Source organism: Malus sylvestris, chromosome 7 (assembly GCF_916048215.2).
Source record: "Malus sylvestris chromosome 7, drMalSylv7.2, whole genome shotgun sequence".
Classification (NCBI taxonomy): Eukaryota; Viridiplantae; Streptophyta; class Magnoliopsida; order Rosales; family Rosaceae; genus Malus; species Malus sylvestris.
This window is the reverse complement of record NC_062266.1, coordinates 4,635,280-4,647,297: the sequence shown is the minus strand read 5'-3', so window position 1 is coordinate 4,647,297 and position 12,018 is coordinate 4,635,280. Positions and strand designations below refer to the sequence as shown.

Below are 12,018 nucleotides of genomic sequence, written 5' to 3'. Positions count from 1 at the left end.
TTATGAACTTATATTCACAAGTAGTGAAGGTTGCTCGTCACAACCGTGTTAAGTAAATTCTTGGCATAAGTTTCATGCAATTCATAGTTACAAGTGTCTCGTTAATGCTTATGATTTTCATAGAACTTAATGATTCTTGCTTGTATCTCTATTATGCAATTCATGTAGGGAACCTGTGGAGAATGTTTTGGGTTGTTGTATGCAATCATCCAATTCAATGAAATTAGGAAAATCTGAGGGTTAATTAGTGCAATTCACAGTTAATCTGGGGTGTTGAGAATTCGTAGTTTATTGAAAAGCAACTGGAAATCGTTTTGTTTGCAAGTGTGTCATGTGTGGAGAAGAACTTCCTAACTAGCCTTCCATCCATTCAATTTACTCAAATTCGTGCAGATTTCATTAGTTCTTTAATTTACTTGTTTTGTTTTCAAATTCATCAAAACCAAAACCCCATTTACCTTGTTGAGTCATATTAGTTAGAAACTGATTTAGTTTGTACTTTTAAGTATTTCGAACCAAGTTGAAACCAAAATTCGTCCAAAAGTGTGTTTAGAGTCCAAATCTGCCCAGTTTGTGTTTTTAGGCAGATTTGAGTGTTTTTAGCTTGCTTTGAGTTCTTTGAGTTTGTTTTGAATTCTTTTAGTCTAGTTTAGTGTTTTTAACTTTGTTTATATGTTTTTAAGTCAGTTTAGAGGTTATTAGCAAGCCCTCCTAATCCCCGGTCCAGAACGATCCCTACTTACATTCTTTACTACAATTGATACAAGAGGGTTTAATTTGTGTGTTAAGTAAATTCGCATTAGTAGGCAAGCTTATCTATCTCACTATCACACGCCCAAACATCACTCATGTTGTTAGCTTGGTCAGCCAATTTATGCATGCTCCTACAATGCAATATCTTCAACTTGTCAAATGGATTATGCGTTATCTCAAAGGTTCACTAAACAGAGGCATTCTTATGTCAAACAATCAGTCCACGGAAATCAGTGCCTACACATATGCAGACTGGGCAGGTAGTACAATTGATAGAAAATCTACCACTGGTTATTGCACTTTTGTTGGAGGAAACCTTGTGACATGGAAGAGTAAGAAACAACACGTAATTGCTCGATCTAGTGCTGAAGCGGAGTATCGAGCAATGGCAGCTACTGCGTGTGAATTAATTTGGTTCAAAAGCCTTGTTTTAGATTTAGGGTTTCCACATCCAGCTCCTATGTCTCTCTTGTGTGATAACCAGGCCGCCATGCACATTGCAGATAATCCTGTTTTCCATGAGAGAACAAAACATATCAAGGTGGATTGCCATTTCATTCGAGCTCAAGTTCAGACACAAGTCATTCAAACTCAATTCACTCGGAGCCATGATCAATTGGCTGACTTGTTCACCAAGGCTCTACCCTCTCATTAGTTTCGCTGGCTTCTGAGCAAGCTTGGCTCGGCTACACTTCACGATTCAGCTTGAGGGGAAGTGTTGGAACTAGTCTCTAAACTGGAACCAGTCTTTAAACCCTAGCAGTCACCTCGTATCACAAGTCTCCAAGTAATCATGGATACACAAAGTCAACCACCGCCAGTTTTGTTACTTTTTTGCTTTCAAGCTTTCCCTCTTCCTTGATTCAAGGCACTTAACTTACTGATTACTTCTTTGTTTTAGATTTGATGTAAATCACCTTAAATTAAGGAAAAGCTTGTATCCTAGGTTTAACCTGTCTCTAGGGTTCCATGTAAAGATGGTTTCTTGTAACCATTCTCTTTTCTTGCCTACATATACTGCCATATACATTCAGAACTCTCTATGAATTTGAAATACTTTGAAACTAAAAATCCACAATTGCAATACAATATTTATCAACTAAGATGAGTTTGAATGATGGGAAGGTTCATCCAACGAGTTGTAATTGTGACATAGAGAAGGACAACCCCTTCAAGATATTTATGGGTTACGATTCATGCGAAGACATTGCGTATGAGGTTTGTAAACACTCAATACTATAGCGATCTTCGATCCCCGTTGTGATCATACCAATTATACAATCGAACCTCAGAAAGAATGACCTTTACTGACGCGAAAGGGAACAGGTAGAGAGGATCGATTTTTCTTTTACCACATTTTTTACTCCACATTTGGAGAATTATGAAGGTTGGGCAGTGTTTGTGGATTGTGATTTTCTTTACCTTGTTGACATTAAGGAACTGAGAGACTTGACTGATGACAAATATGCTATAATGTGTGTTCAACATGAATACACACCAAAGGAGACGACAAAAATAGATGGAGCAGTGCAGACTGTGTATCCAAGGAAGAATTGGTCTTCCATGGTGTTGTATAACTGCAGACATCCCAAAAACAAAGTATTGACACCCGAGGTTGTGAATGCGCAAACAGACGCTTTTCTTCATAGGTTTCAGTGGCTTGAGGATGAAGAAATCAAGTCCATCCCATTTACTTGGAACTTTCTTGAGGGGCACAACCAGGTTGTTGAGAATGATCCCGAAACTTTCCCAAAGGCGATACTGAAGGAATTATTTTGAAAAACATGTTCATTTGAGCAACATCATATAGCATGCAATTAACAATTAAAGGCGGAATCATGCTTGTATGCACCCAAAAACAAAACATTACCATGAAATTCAAAGCCTAGTAGATTGGTGAACCAATAATCAACTCAAAACAAAGTGAGTTGAAATTTTTACCTTTGTGGATTCCTCTTTGCATAAGCAAAGGCTAATCACCCAAAGAGATAGGGCATTCATTCCTTGCTTCTTAGATCCATGGATTTGGATGGAAGAATAGGTTCTCCAAGTTCCCAAAATTGAGAACCTCTAAGTCTCTTCACCAAGGTTAGATTGTAGAAGAAATGAGTGACCTTGGAGTAGTAGGATTGCTAGATGTACCCTCCAAGGTGTTGGCCTCTTTAGAGAGAAAATGGAGAGACAATTCTCACCAATTTTCCCAAAAATAAACCATTTTAATCCTTAATGAATATTTGGCTATAAAGTCATTTATATAGTCACTTCTTTAAGTGACCTAAACAACCAAAAACCCTAATTCATCTTCATGGCCGGCCACCTAATGGGATTTGGGCTTTTTGGGCTTTAATGAATCTTTATTCATTAAATTGTCATACAACTTAAGTTAATGGGCTTGACGTTCGAAGCCCATTGGGCCTTAAGGTCCAAAACTATCCCGAAGTCTTTAACAAACTTATTCGTTTGATTAATTAACATATTAATTAATCATTGCCATAAATAAATGATTAAACCATTTAATCATTCTTACTCATTTCCGTTTAATCTCCAATCTCTACCTTTTATGGTGTGCGATCCATTAGGTTCCTTTTAGCGAGGTAGTGGGCGATTAAAACCATTTTACATCGATTGTGAATTGAAACTATTTTCAATTCTCCCTTTAGTGATTACACACGTTTAGGGCTTCCACAAACCATGGTTGACGCCTAGCAGCATGTCATGGTTACCCAAGCTAATCAGAAGAGGTTAGAGAACCTATTCAGTTCGGGATTACAAATGCAATACGGTCTTTCTCTAATCTAATACTCTTGACCACATTGTTTGGTTTGATAGTTTATTTGTTCATGTCTACTATCCAATGTGAATCTTGTGCTTATATGATTTACTTGAATGTGATTTGGAACGCATTCCCTAATCTCATTCATACTCTGGCCAGAGATTCTAAATCATATCATAGAGTATTCTCCCTCAACTGTTTGAAGGTTAGAGATCCCTTGTTGCGCATTCACTTGTCTCCATAGCTAAGTCACTTGACCCCAACGATGTCGTGGACACCCCGAGGGGGTGACTTTGACATAATCAAAGATCAATGACTTAACCACAAGACAACTGTGATGCCTCAGGTCAAAGGACTTCTTTGCATTATCCCAACCATGAGTTCTTATGTGACATGGAATATGAGAACTCTTCGTTGATCACGTTCAGTGTACTCATTCTCTATTGAGCACCTACGTACTTGTCTTGATGTCACACACACCAATGACTCGAGACTAATCACTCTCCCTGAGAGAAGACATAGTACGTACCAATCTTAACGGACTGTCAATGCCCAATTGACAATCCTATGATCAGGAACATTTAGGATGTGTCTACGAAAGAATGGTCTCATGAATCTAACTTCATTAGATTACATTCTCCCAATCACATATTCCTTGGACTTTATCGTTTAAGCATATAACATTTATATGAGACGGCTCAAACAATAATCTTTGCCCTTTATATGTAAAACTAGATTAGTTTAACATGTGAAATGTCCGTAAAGTATCATCACATGATTGGCTTTAGGGCACATTTCCAACAGATACACTATACTCGCGGAGGGTCGTGGTTTGAGGCTTAGAAGGGTTGTGAGTTTGCAGACCTGTGGTTGAACGAAATGGAGAAGTACGTGCAAAAAATGAATAAGGAGATTAGAAACCAGATAGAATTAGTAGGTGGTGTGCTGCATTTGAAGTTTGGGATTCATCATTGAAGTTCATTTGCTTTTGTTCCTGCTGTCTTATGAATTTATTTAGAGATTTGAGAATTTCTAGCAATGATTATTAGCTAGGTATTGCATTATATGGTGTAATTGTGTAAGAATAAGATTTAGCTTGTTATGCTGTAATATTTGTACTAAATAAAAAAAACTAAAATAATGTGTATTTTTTTAATAATATTTTTACTATTATTAGGGGAAGGGGAGACAGTTCCAAATTATTACAATAATTTAGAGAATGAAGAATTTCAAAGTCGTAATGCATTGGTAAAAATCCAACACTTTATTCACTGTACCAAATACAAAGAACCCATAATAATATATGTATCTTGTACATTTGAACCTTAATGGTGTGGCATGAGATAAGAAGCACATTATATTTATATCTACTAAAGCTCAGCAGAAATGTACTGTTCATTAGAGCAACTCCACCGTTGCAAAGGCTCCCCCGGGGGCTATTCACTATTTAATCCACCCAATGAACAATAACTACCCTTAATGAATAGTAACTACCTTTTGCATCTCCACCCCTACGCTGAATAGCCTTGGCAGTAGGCAATAAAATATTAGTATTTTTTTTTATAATTAATATTATATTATTTAATTTGTATAAATTAATATTATATTATTAATTTATCTTTTCTTTTTAGAAATCTATTCCCGAAACTTCTACCATTTTTTTTTCTTCTTCCTTCCCACTCTCTTACTTCTCTCTCCCTCATTGTCTTCCCTTTTTTCTCCAGCTGATCGTCTCCCTCCTCGCTCTCTTTTTCTCCCCAATTTCTCCATGTTTTCTTCCTCAAAAGAGAAAGCTGCAGATTTTGCACCTGATTTGGATCGAAAGACCAGCAAGTCTTTCTTCTTATTCCTCAAAGCAAAGAAAGAGCAGTACCGAACCCACCCGCTTCCCACCATGTCTAAACCTGCTGACGTGTCCTTCTTCCTCCTCTTCCTGGTCCTATGTAGCCAGACCCACGGAGGCCACTTGCTCCTTTCCGACATCAACCAATCAACGTCACCTGATCTGATCTCCGATAGAGTCATCCACCACCATCACCAGTCTCACACCTTCACGCCCTACCTCACTATTAAGAATGCCTCATCGGCGGAGGACTCCACCTTCGAGCAGACCTACAAGTTCCTACCCTGCACCACCACCGTGATCGGTAACCTCTCTCTGCCAAATATTTTGGTGTTCTCCCTCGAGGGTTCCGGTGACCCATGTTTTAAATTGTGGCTGACGTCAGCCTTACATCACGTGGCCTTCTGGCTCTCAAGCTGGCAACTCTTGCCGGGCCTCTCCCTAGGGCCCGTTCGGGCTCCATCGCCAGCACACGTTGGACCTCCCCACTTGGGCTCTTTTACCCTGTCTGAAAGCCAGTCCATCGGGCAATAACCCATGATGGAACTGCTCTTATGTGAGAGATAGCACTGGAAGCATATTTTGGTTGCTTTTGATTTACATCATGCCACGTGTTAGTCATCCCCTTCCATTTGAGAGAGAGACAGAGGAAAATGGAGATGCCATTGCAATTGTAGACAGTTGCATGGTGGTAGTAAGGCCCATTCCTCGAAAAAGATATAATAATCTACTATTCATTAACAGTGCCCACTCGGTTTTGTCCCTCATTTATTCATGGTTTTTGGGTTTTAGTGGGATTGTGCAGTGAACTGGCCATTTTGCCCTTGGTCATGTGTGGTGCGCGTGCATGTTGTGTTTTTTAAGGAAGATGTTTTCCAGCATCTTCGTTTTCTTTTCCTCTTTGTTTCTTCTCATTGTCGTTCCGTTTCTCATTTTCCCGTTTGCCTTTTGGTTTCGATTCTCTTCTCGAATGTGTTTGCCCTTTTTTCCCCATTTGCGCGAACGAATCGCACCTCGTTTACGTATATTAATTCATGCATTGTTTTTTTTTTGTTTGGTTAGGAAGAAAATGTTATAATTAATTGTTGTATAGTTGGACTCTTCGGCTTTTTGGCCCAGTGCTTTCTGTGTTTTTTCTGGCTCTACGTCTAGTTGTTATCTCTGATTTTGTATTTTGGTTGCAGGAAGCATTCTTCTCCAAGTTTTAGGGTTTCATATCGTGACCTTCCAAGCTTTTTCTGGGTCAGGTATATAATTTATCTCTTTCGTGTTTTTTTTTTTTTGTTTTTTTGTTTGTGCTTCGCTTTTTCCTTGAAAATTTATATATATATAAAAATTTAAAAAAAAAAAGGAACAGTGATGATTAATTTTTGTGGTTTGCTTTGCATGTTTGGGTTTTTTACTGTGGGTGAGCAATTTTTTATTTTGGAGTTTTAATTAAAGGGCTAAACATTTGTCAGGAATACATATGGATGATGATGATTAGTTTTTGGGATTAATTTACTATTTCGGTTTTTACTGTGGGTGAATATTTTTTTTATTTTATTAAAACGCCAGAGATTAGTGAGGAATGGATATGGTTAGAACGGTAGTTAGTGACGACGTTCTGGCTTTATTCGATGGCTAGGGGACTATGGCTTTATATGTTATTGAAAAGGCCGAAAAAAAGGATGCTTTATACCCTTTGTAATGAATATTATGACGAGGATGTGTACATCTTCCGTCCTCTTCAATTCAATACTCTGCCAGTTGTGAAAACAGCAACCGAGCTACTAAATCCATGTGTGCTGCCAAAGATGGTGGAAGGACTACGAAAGATAAGCAAGAGTTATCCTCTTGCAATCACTAAAGTTGAGGAGTCTGAGGAGCACATGATATTAGGGATAGGATGACTCTACTAAGATTCAATAATGAAGGACTTGAGAGAGCTTTATTTGGAAGTAGAAGTCAAGGTGATTGTTTGCTCCCAATCCTCATCCTCTCTTCATGTTTTTTCTTTTTAAAGTAATTTTTCCACCCTTTAAGAATGTAAAATTTTATTTTCTTCTTTTCTTGATGGATTTGCTTTTGTTTGTAGGTTGATCATGTTGTTTCATTTTGTGAAACAGTGGTGTAGTCTTTGTCAATGAAATGTTTTGCTGAAACACCCAATAAGAATAAAATAACTATGGTAAGAAGCAACCTAATTTCAGAAATTTTATGTGATTTAGTTTTTAAATTATAATCTCCTAAAAACCTTTTGTAGATTGCAGAGCCATTGGAAAGAGGACTTGCTGAGGACATTGAGAATGTACATAAGCTACAGTTGTGGATGCAAATTTCTTCCTCCTTGTTCTTGGACAAGATTGCACCTATAAAACAAATAACATTTTAGGTCAAGGCCAAGAGCCTCACGCGCCCACGATGAATGAGGGGGGGGGGCTTTGGCAGAAGAATCTTTGATGTCAAAGTTAGAATTTTGAGAGAAAAGTGTTTGGAGAATTTCAAGAATTTTGCAAGAGTGTTGAACTTAGGTTTTTAGAGAAAATGGGGTAATATATATAGGGCATGGCCGATAGCCTTTGGAGAGAAGGTGGTCAGACCTTTATGGTGTTTTTGAGTGTATTTTGTAGTTAATTGGTAGTTTAATTAGCCATTACTAGATTAATTAGGTAATAAATCTATTAATTAGCTAATTAACATAATTTAAAAGGAATATTTTGGGGGTTACCTTGTGGAGAGGATTTGATGAGGATGGATGAGATAGGTTTTGAATTATTACCTATTTTGGGCACTTTTGACTTGGTTGAGGATTGATTGCCCACTGCTCGCGCATAGGAATCCCGGTATGCCTCGAGGGTAATTTTGTCCCCTTAACCCAAAAATCCATGTGTCGCCTTGTGATTATTTTTGGCTTCACAAATGCCCCCACACCTGCTGGGCTACTTATAGGGAAGGGCAGCAGGTGTAGAGACCTTCAACTTTGATGCAGATTCTCTCTTGGACTTGGAATTAGATTCTTCTAGAAAAGGGAAATAAATCGCCTACAAAGCCTATTTAAGCCTACCTTAAGTAGGGGATTAAATCAACTTCGGAGGGCAATTATTTATCCCTACAAGAAAGAGAGAAAAATAGAGGATATTTGTTCCCCCTCCCCTAGCACTCTTCTTTGCTTGCATGTGCAAAAAACCGTCTTCCATTGATTTCTTTGTCTTCTTCGCACTGCACCGATGTAAGAAAAACTTAATTCTCCTTGTCTTCTTCTTGGGATGTGCTGCCACGAAGCAGTTGTCGACTGGTAGGGGCCAGGAGTCGGTTTGGCATGAACTAAGGAGATAGTGTGCCGGGGCCATTACTTGTGCTGCTCGACTTGATTGAACCCAAGGATTGGCTAGGCATGGGCTAAGGAAGTGGTGTGGCATGGGCAACAGTTTAGGTTGCCATGTCCGGGCTGCTTGTTACACCCCACCCCCAATTAAAATTTGTTTTTTTTATCTTAATTTGTGAGCCATATGGGGCCCACCCTATGAGCTTTGTCTCCCAGTCTCTCTCCTCTCTTTCTCCCCTTTTCCCGTGTAAACTCTATCTCTCTCTTTCTTTTCTCTCATTCTCCCTAACCTCTTTCTTACCTCTCTCTGTCTCAGCCCTGAGGGCACCATGAACACACACACACACACACACACACACACACACACACACACACCAATACACCCTCATCTCCCTCATCATAAAACATCACTACAACAATAAAACATCATCACCATCACCCTTGTGTTCTAAAAAAAATGAAGAAAGAACACCCCAAACCCTTTTCTTCCTTTTGGCTGATACTGTTCATCATCTTCTCTGTCGAGTTTCGTATTGTTCCAATGTTGGTAAGCTTCTAGAAACCCTTAGGTTGTGTTTTAGGGTTATATCGAAGCTTGTGTTAAGTGATGTATACGTTCAAATCGTAGAAAATAGCTCGGGAAAGCTTTTCCAAATTTTCTAGGGAACACAGCCCCTTTCGAGGCGTTTTTCGACCAAACCACGATGAGTTGGTAAGCATGCAAGGTATCAATCTCTTCGTTTCATTGAGTACTACAACTTTCCTTTTTGTTTCACCTGATTTCGTTGAGTATTGAAGAAGTTATATCCATTTAAATCTTACCCAGTTTCGAGCGACCTCCGTGGATTTCGAGGCATTTTCCGGCCAAGCCACGGTGAGTTAGATGTCGTACAAGGTACCATTCTCTTCGTCTCGTCGAGAACTACAACTTTTATTTTTGTTTCACTTGATTTGGTTGATTATTGACAAAGTTATGAACATTTAAAGTTTGTCTAAAATTTCGACCGAAATCCGACCTTCTTCTTCCTTTGGGTCTGGTGACCCATAATTTGGATTCGGGCCAGGCTTTCAAGCCCAAATACCCAATGAGCTAAGGCCTATTTGGGCCGTGCAAAAAGGCCTGTGAAACCCCAACCCATAAAAGCCGACCCAAACCCTTTATGTGGAATATTCCCTTAGAGAATATTCTAGGAATATTCTATTAACTTTTACGAAATTTATCTGGGACCCTTCTTAGGGTAATTCGATGTTCTGAATCTGTTTCCAATGTCTGTTTTCACAAATTCAATTGCTATTATATAGTTTTACTAATTGGGCTCTTTATGTGCTTAGAGGCAATTATTTGTGGTGTTTCCGTCTTCTCTAGTTGCGTGGCTCTTTGGTGGCTAAGTACTGTGAGTGTTCCCTTCTAAAAATGCATGTTTTGATAGTAGAAATGCATACATGAAAAGCATGATTTAACAATTATGTTATATGGAACGCTTTATGAGATAACATGCTTATTGAGGCTAGTTTGAATTATTACTATTTTTCCTATAACCCGTGTTCTTATAGAATATCTTATGGATGACGATATGATATTTAGAACATGTTTAGAACATCTCTTTATAGTATAGATGATGGATGACTTTATACTATGAAGTTGCTTTTCAATATATATATGTTCAGTGGTTTTGTACTTACCTAGTGGTCCTTTTCCGTTACGGGACGTAGGGATAGATTCCGATCAGTCCCGAGCAACAGTTTGGTGTTGGCATAGGGCCTGGAGTGTGTTTCCTCTGGCTATTAGCACAGGGACGGGGAGTCGGCATGGGGCCTGAAGTGTATTTTCCTTTTACTGTCTGCTCAGAAACAAGGAGCCAGCATGGGGCCTGGGGGTTCTCGGACATTCCGTAGTGATTATTATATATACAAGTTATGATTTGAGATATTACACAGCATGCTAGGTTTCGAAAAACCTATGTTTAGCATGATATATATATATATATATATGTTTTCATAAAACATGGGGGTTAGTACGTTGATAACTGTTTTATTATATATATATATATGTATCAACTTGGTTCACTCATGTTTGTTTTGCGCCCCCTTCAGGATTTAGAATCAAGGCATATAATCCCGGCGTCAAGGCACTTCCGCATCAGCATCTTCGAGTCCTTTCGGTATAGGACCCATTTTTTTATTCACTCCATTTTATATTATTTCTTTTAGTATTCTAGTTAGTTGCATGCTCTGAACACGTTCCTTAAATGCATATTCTTTATTTTTTTATATTTATAAGTCTTATCTATCCCTTGTTTTCAGCATTTGCACTCAATCAATGGCTTTCGCCACCCTCGGGTGTCGGCTAGCACATGCCTATCCTGGTATTCAAGGAATATCAGGATCGGGGCGTGTCAATGCTTGAGTTTGATTTCTCAGCTGCCGTAGATGGAGCAGTCAAGAATCGAGCTGCCAAGATCGGAGCTGCTGAAAATGAAGTGTCGGATGAGCGAACTGTTATGTGCAAAAGTGGTTGCTGCCCCCTGACCATTTGCTGCCTAGTTGATCTTCAAGCATTCGATCTTTTAATGTGGCCTTCTCGCACTAAAGAGCTTACCCAGATGGGTGTCGGGGAATTAGTTTGGAGAACAATTAGTTTACTCTCTCGCACTAGAGAGCAATTAGTTTACCCTCTCGCACTGGAGAGTAATTAGTTTATCTTCTCGCACTGGAGAGCAAACTTATATGGGTGTTGGGAAATTGGTTTACCCTCTTGGACTGAAGAGCAATTAGTTTATCCTCTCGCACTGGAGAGCATAGAAGTCATTATCGTGAGTGCAGCTAAGGAAAACTGGATTGCTGGGACAATCGAAATAATCCTTAGCTTGCGAGGTTATGTTTGGCGATCTGCTTGAGACTTCGAACTGCTTGTGGACCCCGCGTAAGGATGTAAGCGTAGTGAGCTACTTCTAGAATTATTGTGTCATCATTGGGTGTTTTGTCATGTGCCCTTTTGAGGCTTAGTTGGCACAAGTAACATGGCAAAATGGGCATGGCTGGGAGCCATGGTGTAAGATTGGCACAGTTATGAGCCATGGTGATAGGTCAATGGCTGCCAGAAGTCATGGAGTAAGTAGGCACGGCTGTGAAAGTAAGGTTTGGGCCAGGTTATGCGCAGCATGAGGAATTGGACCACTAGGTTCGTGATGCTCAACTATTGATGATGTGGTGTTTCAGTATTGAATCGTCTGAAGTGTTGAGAACAAGGCCTACCCCTGGTTCTTGGTAGTTAGGCCGGTATGTCCTTCTGATATTCGTCTGCCCTTGACGCACCATTAGACTGAGCTGTTGTATTTGTCA

The 12,018-nt window shown here is 39.2% G+C and overlaps 1 pseudogene; it reads left to right on the top strand.

Annotated features, from left to right (window-relative positions):
• Nucleotides 1–1,149: 1,149 nt before the first annotated feature.
• On the top strand, nucleotides 1,150–4,591 carry LOC126628176 (protein CDI-like; annotated as a pseudogene).
• Nucleotides 4,592–12,018: the final 7,427 nt, after the last annotated feature.